Source organism: Bombina bombina, chromosome 2, assembly GCF_027579735.1.
Source record: "Bombina bombina isolate aBomBom1 chromosome 2, aBomBom1.pri, whole genome shotgun sequence".
Lineage (NCBI taxonomy): Eukaryota > Metazoa > Chordata > Amphibia > Anura > Bombinatoridae > Bombina > Bombina bombina.
This window is the reverse complement of record NC_069500.1, coordinates 788,440,690-788,452,690: the sequence shown is the minus strand read 5'-3', so window position 1 is coordinate 788,452,690 and position 12,001 is coordinate 788,440,690. Positions and strand designations below refer to the sequence as shown.

At 41.2% G+C, this 12,001-nt stretch overlaps 1 protein-coding gene across 1 annotated transcript in view; it reads left to right on the top strand.

Moving 5' to 3' along the window:
- Positions 1-12,001, top strand: part of ELL (elongation factor for RNA polymerase II) — a gene marked incomplete in the record, with an annotated part of 317,829 nt that overhangs the window by 198,906 nt on the left and 106,922 nt on the right.

Here is a 12,001-nt window from a genome sequence, read left to right as displayed (position 1 = left end):
GAGCTTTAAAGTTTTACTTACAAGCTACTAAAGATTTTTGTCAAACATCTGCTTTGTTTGTTGTCTACTCTGGACAGAGGAGAGGTCAAAAGGCTTCGGCAACCTCTCTTTCTTTCTTTTTTTCTAAGAAGCATAATCCGCTTAGCCTATGAGACTGCTGGACCGCAGCCTCCTGAAAGGATTATAGCTCATTCTACTAGAGCTGTGGCTTCCACTTGGGCCTTTAAAAATGAGGCTTCTGTTGAACAGATTTGCAAGGCGGCGACTTGGTCTTCGCTTCATACTTTTTCAAAATTCTACAAATTTGATACTTTTGCTTCTTCGGAGGCTATTTTTGGGAGAAAGGTCTTACAGGCAGTGGTACCTTCCGTTTAAGTACCTGCCTTGTCCCTCCCTTCATCCGTGTACTTTAGCTTTGGTATTGGTATCCCACAAGTAATGGATGATCCGTGGACTGGATACACCTTACAAGAGAAAACTCTTGTGGTGTATCCAGTCCACAGCCCGCCCTGTCATTTTAAGGCAGGTAATTTTTAAATTTAAAACTACAGTCACCACTGCACCCTATAGTTTCTCCTTTCTCGGCTTGTTTTCGGTCGAATGACTGGATATGGCAGTTAGGGGAGGAGCTATATGACAGCTCTGCTCTGGGTGTCCTCTTGCAACTTCCTGTTGGGAATGAGAATATCCCACAAGTAATGGATGATCCGTGGACTGGATACACCACAAGAGAAATAAATTTATCAGGTAAGCATAAATTGTGTTTTTTTTTATCCGGTTTTGAAACTAAGGGGTTAATTATCCATTTGCAAGTGGGTGCAATGCTCTTTCAGCCTATTATACACACTGTAAAAATTTCGTAAGATTTACTGCTTTTTTCACTGTTTTGCAATTTCTGTGATTGTTTTTTTCTCTTAAAAAGGCACAGTACCGTTTTTATTTTTTGCTTGTTCAGTTATTAAAGTGTTTTCCAAGCTTGCTGGTCTCATTACTAGTCTGTTTAAACATGTCTGACATAGAGGAAACTCATTGTTCATTATGTTTAGAAGCCATTGTGGAACCCCCTCTTAGAATGTGTACCAAATGCACTGATTTTACTATAGATTATAAAGACCATATTCTGGCTTTAAAAAATTTATCACCAGAAGAAATTGACAAGGAGGAAGTTATGCCAGCTAACTCTCCCCACGTGTCAGATTCTATAAATCCCGCTCAGGGGACGCCTAGTACTTCTAGCGCGCCCATTGCGTATACCTTGCAAGACATGGCGGCAGTTATGAATCATACCCTTACAGAGGTATTATCTAAACTGCCAGGATTGCAAGGAAAGCGAGACAGCTCTGGGAATAGAATAAATACAGAGCTCTCTGACGCTTTAGTAGCTATGTCTGATACACCTTCACATTATACTGAAGCTGAAGCAGGGGAGCTTCAATCTGTGGGTGATTTTTTCTGATTCAGGGAAGATACTTCACTCTGATTCTGATATGTGTACATTTAAATTTAAGCTTGAACACCTCCGCGTATTGCTCAGGCAGGTTTTAGCAACTCTGGATGACTGTGACACTATTGTAGTCCCAGAGAAATTATGTAGATTGGATAAATACTATGCAGTACCTACTTACACTGATGTTTTTCCAATCCCTAAAAGGTTTTCTGAAATGATTTCCAAGAAATCGGATAGACCAGGTGTACCGTTCTCTCCCCCTCCTGTTTTTAAAAGATGTTTCCTATAGACGCCGCTACACAGGACTTGTGGCAGACGGTCCCTAAGGTGGAGGGAGCAGTTTCTACTCTAGCTAAGCGTACCTCTATCCCTGTCGAGGACAGTTGTGCTTTTCTAGATCTAATGGACAAAAAATTAGCGGGTTACCTTAAGAAAATTTTTATTCAACAAGGGTTTATTCTCCAGCCCCTTGCATGCATTGCCCCCGTCACTGCTGCTGCGGCCTTCTGGTTTGAGTCTCCTGAAGAGGCTCTACAGGTAGAAACCCCATTGGATGATATCCTTGACAAGCTTAAAGCCCTTAAGCTAGCCAATTCATTTGTTTCTTATGCCGTTGTTCATTTAACCAAACTAACGGCTAAGAACTCAGGTTTTGCTATTCAGGCGCGTAGGGCTTTAATCCTGGTCAGCTGACGTTACTTCAAAAATTTCTGATATTACTGGAGTAAAAGGTCACGCCCTTCCTCAGGATAGGTCCAGCAAATTGAGGACCAAACAGCCTAATTTTCGGGCCTTTCGAAATTTCAAGAGTGGTGCAGCTTCAACTTCCTCTAATACAAAACAAGAGGGGAATTTTGCCCAATCCAAGCCGGTCTTTAGACCTAACCAGGCTTGGAACAAAGGACAGCATGAAAGATCAGCCCCCGACCCGGTAACGGATCTAGTGGGGGGCAGACTTTCTCTCTTCGCCCAGGCTTGGGCAAGAGATGTCAAGGATCCCTGGGCGTTGGAAATTGTGTCCCAGGGATACCTTCTGGACTTCAAAGCTTCTTCCCCAAAAGGAAGATTTCACCTCTCACAATTATCTGCAAACCAGATAAAGAGAGAGGCATTCTTACATTGTGTTCAAGACCTCCTAGTTATGGGAGTGATCCACCCAGTTCCAAAGGAGGAACAGGGGCAAGGCTTCTATTCAAATCTGTTTGTGGTTCCCAAGAAAAAGGGAACCTTCAGACCAATCTTAGATCTCAAGATCCTAAACAAATTTCTCAGAGTCCCATCCTTCAAGATGGAGACTATTCGAACCATCCTTCCTATGATCCAGGAGGGTCAATATATGACTACCATGGATTTAAAGGATGCTTATCTTCACATTCCGATACACAGAGATCATCATCGGTTTCTCAGGTTTGTCTTCCTAGACAGGCATTACCAGTTTGTAGCTCTTCCTTTTGGGTTAGCCACGGCACCAAGAATCTTTACAAAGGTTCTGGGGTCACTCCTGGCAGTCCTAAGGCCGCGGGGTATAGCAGTAGCCCCTTACCTAGACGACATTCTGATACAGGCGTCGAATTTTCAAATTGCCAAGTCCCATACGGACATTGTTCTGGCATTCCTGAGGTCTCATGGGTGGAAAGTGAACGAAGAAAAGAGTTCTCTATCCCCTCTCACAAGAGTTTCCTTCCTGGGAACTCTGATAGATTCTGTAGAAATTAAGATTTACCTGACAGAGGCCAGGTTGTCAAAACTTCTAAATTCCTGCCGTGTTCTTTATTCTACTTCTCGCCCTTCAGTGGCTCAGTGTACGGAAGTAATCGGCTTAATGGTAGCGGCAATGGACATAGTACCGTTTGCCCGCCTACATCTCAGACCGCTGCAACTCTGCATGCTCAGTAAGTGGAATGGGGATTACACAGATTTGTCCCCTCTACTAAATCTGGATCAAGAGACCAGGGATTCTCTTCTCTGGTGGCTATCTCGGGTCCATCTGTCCAAGGGTATGACCTTCCGCAGGCCAGATTGGACAATAGTAACAACAGATGCCAGCCTTCTGGGCTGGGGTGCAGTCTGGAACTCCCTGAAGGCTCAGGGATCATGGACTCCGGAGGAGGCTCTCCTTCCGATAAACATTATGGAACTAAGAGCGATATTCAACGCTCTTCAGGCTTGGCCTCAGCTTGCTGCGGTCAGGTTCATCAGATTTCAGTCGGACAACATCACGACTGTAGCTTACATCAACCATCAAGGGGGAACAAGGAGTTCCCTAGCAATGTTGGAGGTTTCAAAGATAATTCTATGGGCAGAGATTCACTCTTGCCATCTATCAGCTATCCATATCCCAGGAGTAGAGAACTGGGAGGCGGATTTTCTAAGTCGACAGACTTTTCATCCGGGGGAGTGGGAGCTCCATCCGGAGGTATTTGCACAGTTGATTTAACTTTGGGGCAAACCAGAACTGGATCTCATGGCGTCTCGTCAGAACGCCAAGCTTCCTTGTTAAGGATCCAGGTCCAGGGATCCCAAGGCAGCACTGATAGATGCTCTAGCAGCGCCTTGGTCCTTCAACCTGGCTTATGTGTTTCCACCGTTTCCTCTGCTCCCTTGTCTGATTGCCAAGATCAAGCAGGAGAGAGCATCGGTGATTTTGATAGCACCTGCGTGGCCACGCAGGACTTGGTATGCAGATAAGGTGGACATGTCATCCTTTCCACCATGGACTCTGCCGCTGAGACAGGACCTTCTACTTCAGGGTCCTTTCAACCATCCAAATCTAATTTCTCTGCGTCTGACTGCTTGGAGATTGAACGCTTGATTTTATCAAAGCATGGTTTCTCCGACTCGGTCACTGATACCTTAATACAGGCACGAAACCTGTCGCCAGGAAAATCTATCATAAGATATGGTGTAAATATCTTCATTGGTGTGAATCCAAAGGTTTCTCATGGAGTAAAGTCAGGATTCCTAAGATATTATCCTTTCTCCAAGAAGGATTGGAGAAGGGTTTGTCAGCTAGTTCCTTAAAGGGACAGATTTCTGCTCTGTCCTTTTGCACAAACGTCTGGCTGAGGTTCCAGATGTTCAGGTATTTTGTCAGGCTCTGGTTAGAATCAAGCCTGTGTTTAAACCTGTTGCTCCGCCATGGAGTTTAAATCTAGTTCTTCAGGTTCTTCAAGGGGTTCCGTTTGAACCTTTGCATTCCATAGATTTTAAGCTCTTATCTTGGAAAGTTCTGTTTTTAGTAGCTATCTCCTCGGCTCGAAGATTTTCGGAGTTATCTGCTTTACAATGTGATTCCCCTTATCTCATTTTCCATGCAGATAAGGTAGTGTTACGTACCAAACCTGGTTTTCTACCTAAGGTGGTATCTAATAAAAATATCAATCAGGAAATTGTTGTACCGTCACTGTGTCCTAATCCTTCTTCAAGGAAGGAACGTCTTTTACACAATCTTGACGTGGTTCGTGCTAAAGTTTTATTTACAAGCTGCTAAAGATTTTCGTCAAACATCTGCATTGTTTGTTGTCTACTCTGAACAGAGGAGAGGCCAAAAGGCTTCGGCAACTTCTCTTTCTTTTTGGCTAAGGAGTATAATACGCTTAGCTTATGAGACTGCTGGCCAGCAGCCTCCTGAAAGGATTACAGCTCATTCTGCTAGAGCGGTAGCTTCCACATGGGCTTTTAAGAATGAGGCTTCTATTGAACAGATTTGTAAGGCGGCGACTTGGTCTTCGCTTCATACTTTTTCTAAATTCTATAAATTTGATACTTTTGCTTCTTCGGAGGCTATTTTTGGGAGAAAGGTCTTACAGGCAGTGGTGCCTTCCGTTTAAGTGCCTGCCTTGTCCCTCCCTTCATCCGTGTCCTATAGCTTTGGTATTGGTATCCCACAAGTAATGGATGAATCCATGGACTGGATACACCTTACAAGAGAAAACAAAATTTAGGCTTACCTGATAAATTTATTTCTCTTGTGGTGTATCCAGTCTATGGCCCACCCTGTCATTTTAAGGCAGGTGTTTATTTTTAAACTGCAGTCACCACTGCACCCTATAGTTTCTCCTTTCTCTTGCTTGTCTTCGGTCGAATGACTGGGAGTGGGCAGTTAGGGTAGGATCTATATAGACAGCTCTGCTGTGGGTGATCCTCTTGCAGCTTCCTGTTGGGAAGGAGAATACCCCACAAGTAATGGATGATCTGTGGACTGGATACACCACAAGAGGAATAAATTTATCAGGTAAGCATAAATTATGTTTATTTGTTTGCTTGGTATTCTTAGTTGAAATCTAACCCTAGGTAGGCTCATATGCTAATTTCTTAGACCTTGAAGGCCGCCTCTTATCTGAATGTATTTTGTCCGTTTTTTACTACTAGAGGGTGTTAGTTCATGTGTGCCATAGATAACATTGAGCTCATGCACATGAAGTTACCTAGGAGTCAGCACTGATTGGCTAAAATGCAAGTCTGTTAAAAGAACTGAAATAAGGGGCAAGTTTGCAGAGGCTTAGATACAAGGTAATTACAAAGGTAAAATGTGTATAATTATAACTGTTGGTTATGCAAAACTGGGGAATGGGTAATAAAATGATTTTCTATATTTATAAACAACAAAAAAATCTGGTGTTGACTGACCCTTTTAACAATGAGTTCAGCTAACTTCCAACAGTGCATTGCTGCTCCTTCAATAAAAGATATCACGAGAATGAAGCAAAATTAATAGAAATAAACTTGAAAGTTGTTTAAAATTGTATACTCTATTGGAATAATGAAAGAAAAATTTGAGATTAATGTCACCACATACCCTGTCTGCTTCTTTAGGGGCTTCTATAATTCTGTGACACAACATTTATAGGTTTTTTTTTATTGATTTAGATTAACCTCAGACTATTAAAAATACTCTGTCATTTGGCTCTTTGTATTTAGAGGAGCTATTTTGTAGGCCGTTATTCAAGAGAACTGAAACCACAACTCATCTTGTCCAGTTGTAAGACTGGGTCTGCACCAGTGAAAATAGAAGTACTTTTTAAGGTAGCAGTATTCTTCGTATCCCGTTTGCTTGTGCACATGCTTAGTAGGAGCTTGTTCCCCATAAAGTCTGAATATAAAAAGACTGTGCAAAATTTGATAATGAAAGTAAATTGGAAAGTGTCTTCTAACTGCTTGCTCTATCTGAATCATAAAGCTTTATTTCTTTCATGTAATTAGCAAGAGTCCATGAGCTAGTGACGTATGGGATATACATTCCTACCAGGAGGGGCAAAGTTTCCCAAACCTCAAAATGCCTATAAATACACCCCTCACCACACCCACAAATCAGTTTAAAATTGATATCAGCTTGTCGAAACCTTCAGTCACAATCATTCCCTTCGTAGCCTTATGCATGGAAATTCTAGGTCTTATGACTGCTGCATCGGACGCGATCCCCTTTGCTCGTTTTCACATGCGGCCTCTTCAGCTCTGTATGCTGAACCAGTGGTGCAGGGATTGCACAAAGATATCTCAATTAATATCTTTAAAACCAATTGTACGACACTCTCTGACGTAGTGGACAGATCACCATCGTTTAGTTCAGGGGGCTTCTTTTGTTCTTCCGACCTGGACTGTAATTTCAACAGATGCAAGTCTTACAGGTTGGGGAGCTGTGTGGGGGTCTCTGACAGCACAAGGGGTTTGGGGATCTCAGGAGGTGAGATTACCAATCAATATTTTGGAACTCCGTGCAATTTTCAGAGCTCTTCAGTCTTGGCCTCTTCTAAAGAGAGAATCGTTCATTTGTTTTCAGACAGACAATGTCACAACTGTGGCATACATCAATCATCAAGGAGGGACTCACAGTCCTCTGGCTATGAAAGAAGTATCTCGAATTCTGGTATGGGCGGAATCCAGCTCCTGTCTAGTTTCTGCGGTTCATATCCCAGGTATAGACAATTGGGAAGCGGATTATCTCAGTCGCCAAACGTTACATCCGGGCGAATGGTCTCTTCACCCAGAGGTGTTTCTTCAGATTGTTCAAATGTGGGGACTTCCAGAAATAGATTTGATGGCCTCTCATCTAAACAAGAAACTTCCCAGGTATCTGTCCAGATCCAGGGATCCTCAAGCGGAAGCAGTGAATGCATTGTCACTTCCTTGGAAGTATCATCCTGCCTATATCTTTCCGCCTCTAGTTCTTCTTCCAAGAGTAATCTCCAAGATTCTGACGGAATGCTCATTTGTTCTGCTGGTAGCTCCAGCATGGCCTCACAGGTTTTGGTATGCGGATCTTGTCCGGATGGCCTCTTGCCAACCGTGGACTCTTCCGTTAAGGCCAGACCTTCTGTCGCAAGGTCCTTTTTTCCATCAGGATCTCAAATCCTTAAATTTAAAGGTATGGAGATTGAACGCTTGATTCTTAGTCAAAGAGGTTTCTCTGACTCTGTGATTAATACTATGTTACAGGCTCGTAAATCTGTATCTAGGGAAATATATTATAGAGTCTGGAAGACTTATATTTCTTGGTGTCTTTCTCATCATTTTTCCTGGCATTCTTTTAGAATTCCGAGAATTTTACAGTTTCTTCAGGATGGTTTGGATAAATGTTTGTCTGCAAGTTCCTTGAAAGGACAAATCTCTGCTCTTTCTGTTCTTTTTCACAGAAAGATTGCTAATCTTCCTGATATTCATTGTTTTGTACAAGCTTTGGTTCGTATAAAACCTGTCATTAAGTCAATTTCTCCTCCTTGGAGTTTGAATTTGGTTCTGAGGGATCTTCAAGCTCCTCCGTTTGAACCTATGCATTCATTGGACATTAAATTACTTTCTTGGAAAGTTTTGTTCCTTTTGGCCATCTCTTCTGCCAGAAGAATTTCTGAATTATCTGCTCTTTCTTGTGAGTCTCCTTTTCTGATTTTTCACCAGGATAAGGCGGTGTTGCGAACTTCTTTTAAATTTTTACCTAAGGTTGTGAATTCCAACAACATTAGTAGAGAAATTGTGGTTCCTTCATTATGTCCTAATCCTAAGAATTCTAAGGAGAAATCATTGCATTCTTTGGATGTAGTTAGAGCTTTGAAATATTATGTTGAAGCTACTAAGAATTTCCGAAAGACTTCTAGTCTATTTGTTATCTTTTCCGGTTCTAGGAAAGGTCAGAAGGCCTCTGCCATTTCTTTGGCATCTTGGTTGAAATCTTTAATTCATCATGCTTATGTCGAGTCGGGTAAAACTCTGCCTCAAAGGATTACAGCTCATTCTACTAGGTCAGTTTCTACTTCCTGGGCGTTTAGGAATGAAGCTTCGGTTGATCAGATTTGCAAAGCAGCAACTTGGTCTTCTTTGCATACTTTTACTAAATTCTACCATTTTGATGTGTTTTCTTCTTCTGAAGCTGTCTTTGGTAGAAAAGTACTTCAGGCAGCTGTTTCAGTTTGAATCTTCTGCTTATATTTTCAGTTTTTTTCTTTATAAGATTTAAACTTTTTTTTTGGGTGTGGATTTTTTTCAGCGGAATTGGCTGTCTTTATTTTATCCCTCCCTCTCTAGTGACTCTTGCGTGGAAGATCCACATCTTGGGTAGTCATTATCCCATACGTCACTAGCTCATGGACTCTTGCTAATTACATGAAAGAAAACATAATTTATGTAAGAACTTACCTGATAAATTCATTTCTTTCATATTAGCAAGAGTCCATGAGGCCCACCCTTTTTTTGTGGTGGTTATGATTTTTTTGTATAAAGCACAATTATTCCAATTCCTTATATTTATGCTTCGCACTTTTTTCTTATCACCCCACTTCTTGGCTATTCGTTAAACTGATTTGTGGGTGTGGTGAGGGGTGTATTTATAGGCATTTTGAGGTTTGGGAAACTTTGCCCCTCCTGGTAGTAATGTATATCCCATACGTCACTAGCTCATGGACTCTTGCTAATATGAAAGAAATTAATTTATCAGGTAAGTTCTTACATAAATTATGTTTTTGACTTGTGTCCCTTTTAATTTCATAGTCCAGAAAAACAAAGGAGCCTTTAATAGTTTTGAATACTGAATGCATACACATTGTTGTAAACCTTCATTGCTCTTCCCCTAGCATGCCTGATCTGCATTGGCTTTTTCACAGCTCTGTCTGTAGTTGCTCTCTATTCAGCATTTTGGATCATAGACTGAGCAGAATTCCCTCCAAGTTGTAATGCATACAAGATGAGCTCATCATATTCTCAGCTATGCTTATAAGACATCACTAAACCATTCAGCTGGCTGATATTCTAGTAATATGACCTCATTGCACAGCCATCCCATCTCTGTACTGGACTGCCTCTGTCTGGTGACATCACTGCCCCAGCAAGGCTTGGCTCCCTGCCTGTGGTTGTACAACACATATTACGAAGATGTACTGTTCTAGTCCCATGGGATGTGATGTATGGTAACAATAAACTAGGCTTAACTAAGTTTTTTTTATTTTATTTTTTTTGCTGTGGAGGGGGCTAAATATTTAAATGTGTAAAGGTGTGTGTGTGTGTGTAATCTTCTCAGGTGTTTCTTATAGAAAATGAAACCCCTTTTATCTGACTTAGTAATGTTGATTCTGGAGCCCTTCAATTAAAGGGACATTCATCTATAACACTGGTTTTCAAACCTGTCCTCGGGCCTCCCCAGCAGTCCAGATTTCTCCAACATAGGTGTGTCCGGTCCACGGCGTCATCCTTACTTGTGGGATATTCTCTTCCCCAACAGGAAATGGCAAAGAGCCCAGCAAAGCTGGTCACATGATCCCTCCTAGGCTCCGCCTACCCCAGTCATTCTCTTTGCCGTTGTAGGGCTGTGGCTTCCACATGGGCCTTCAAGAACGAGGCTTCTGTTGATCAGATATGTCGGGCAGCGACTTGGTCTTCACTGCACACTTTTACCAAATTTTACAAGTTTGATACTTTTGCTTCTTCTGAGGCTATTTTTGGGAGAAAGGTTTTGCAAGCCGTGGTGCCTTCCATTTAGGTGACCTGATTTGCTCCCTCCCTTCATCCGTGTCCTAAAGCTTTGGTATTGGTTCCCACAAGTAAGGATGACGCCGTGGACCGGACACACCTATGTTGGAGAAAACAGAATTTATGTTTACCTGATAAATTACTTTCTCCAACGGTGTGTCCGGTCCACGGCCCGCCCTGGTTTTTTAATCAGGTCTGATAATTTATTTTCTTTAACTACAGTCACCACGGTATCATATGGTTTCTCCTATGCAAATATTCCTCCTTTACGTCGGTCGAATGACTGGGGTAGGCGGAGCCTAGGAGGGATCATGTGACCAGCTTTGCTGGGCTCTTTGCCATTTCCTGTTGGGGAAGAGAATATCCCACAAGTAAGGATGACGCCGTGGACCGGACACACCGTTGGAGAAAGTAATTTATCAGGTAAACATAAATTCTGTTTTTCAGGATTACCTTGGAGGAGAGCAGGTAAAATAACGCTGTTTACTAATCAGTTGATTATTTCACCTGTGCTCCAGTGATCTAGAATATATATACTAGTATCAGTTAAACATTTTTAAATATTTTCCCCATATAAAAATGGTTTAAAAGATCATATAGAAAGACAGATTGCACAATAGTTAGATAAGATCAACACCCACAGTTTCTTGATGGATAGTGACTCACTCTAAACAAAACAAAAAATGTCTGCGTCCAAATAACTGGTTTTCAAGGAAAAAGAAAAAAAGCAACAGAAAATGCTTTTAGATAAAGGTAAAATGCATTCAACCTACTTTTAATAAAAATTTTTTATAAAGGCCAGGGTCATAATTGTTTTGCAATTTGGTTAATAATAATGTAAAGGGTAACCCCCCCCCCCACACACACACACACACACACACACACACACACACACTTACTGACCTAATAGAAACATTAATTTTTATCATCACCGTCATGTTATTTATATTGGGCTGCACTTTGGATTATGTGCAAACAGGAAAACAAGTATAATTTATGAACGCTGTTCTATTTGTTTAGATACAAAAGTATAATTGAAGCTGGCACATATTTGTTTAATATACTGTACATAATGCTTGTATTGTACTCCGTGCTAAGCTTTTGTAACTTTAAACATCCTGGCCCAGTACTTGACTGTATTTTGGTGTTTAGAGATGAACTTCTAAATAGGCACCACTGCTGTGGTCGAGTGGTTCTATGTAATATACATAAACCACAAAGAAATGGAAATGAAATATGAGAATTATGTAATTCTCATAGGCCTCCATGCCAGTGTGTCTGTTTTCAGAGTTCAAGGAACATTAAAGTTTTTTTATTTATGCATTGGAAATTTGCTGCATTGCAAAAGATTTGTGTACTAAATTCAATGTTTTAAAAGCATTTAAATTTTGACCCCTTTTGAAAAACCTTTTTAATGTTTATTTTACATTCTGTGCTGTGGAGAATTTGGAACGTATATAAACAGAGTGTCTGCATTCCACAAACTATGCATAAAGGAACTTTTTTATGGGAATGAAATGGAGTTTAAGGTCTCTTTAAGTTGCAGAAAAGCAGATTGAATACGTTATGAAAGTATAATATGTAAATGTTATTACTTTC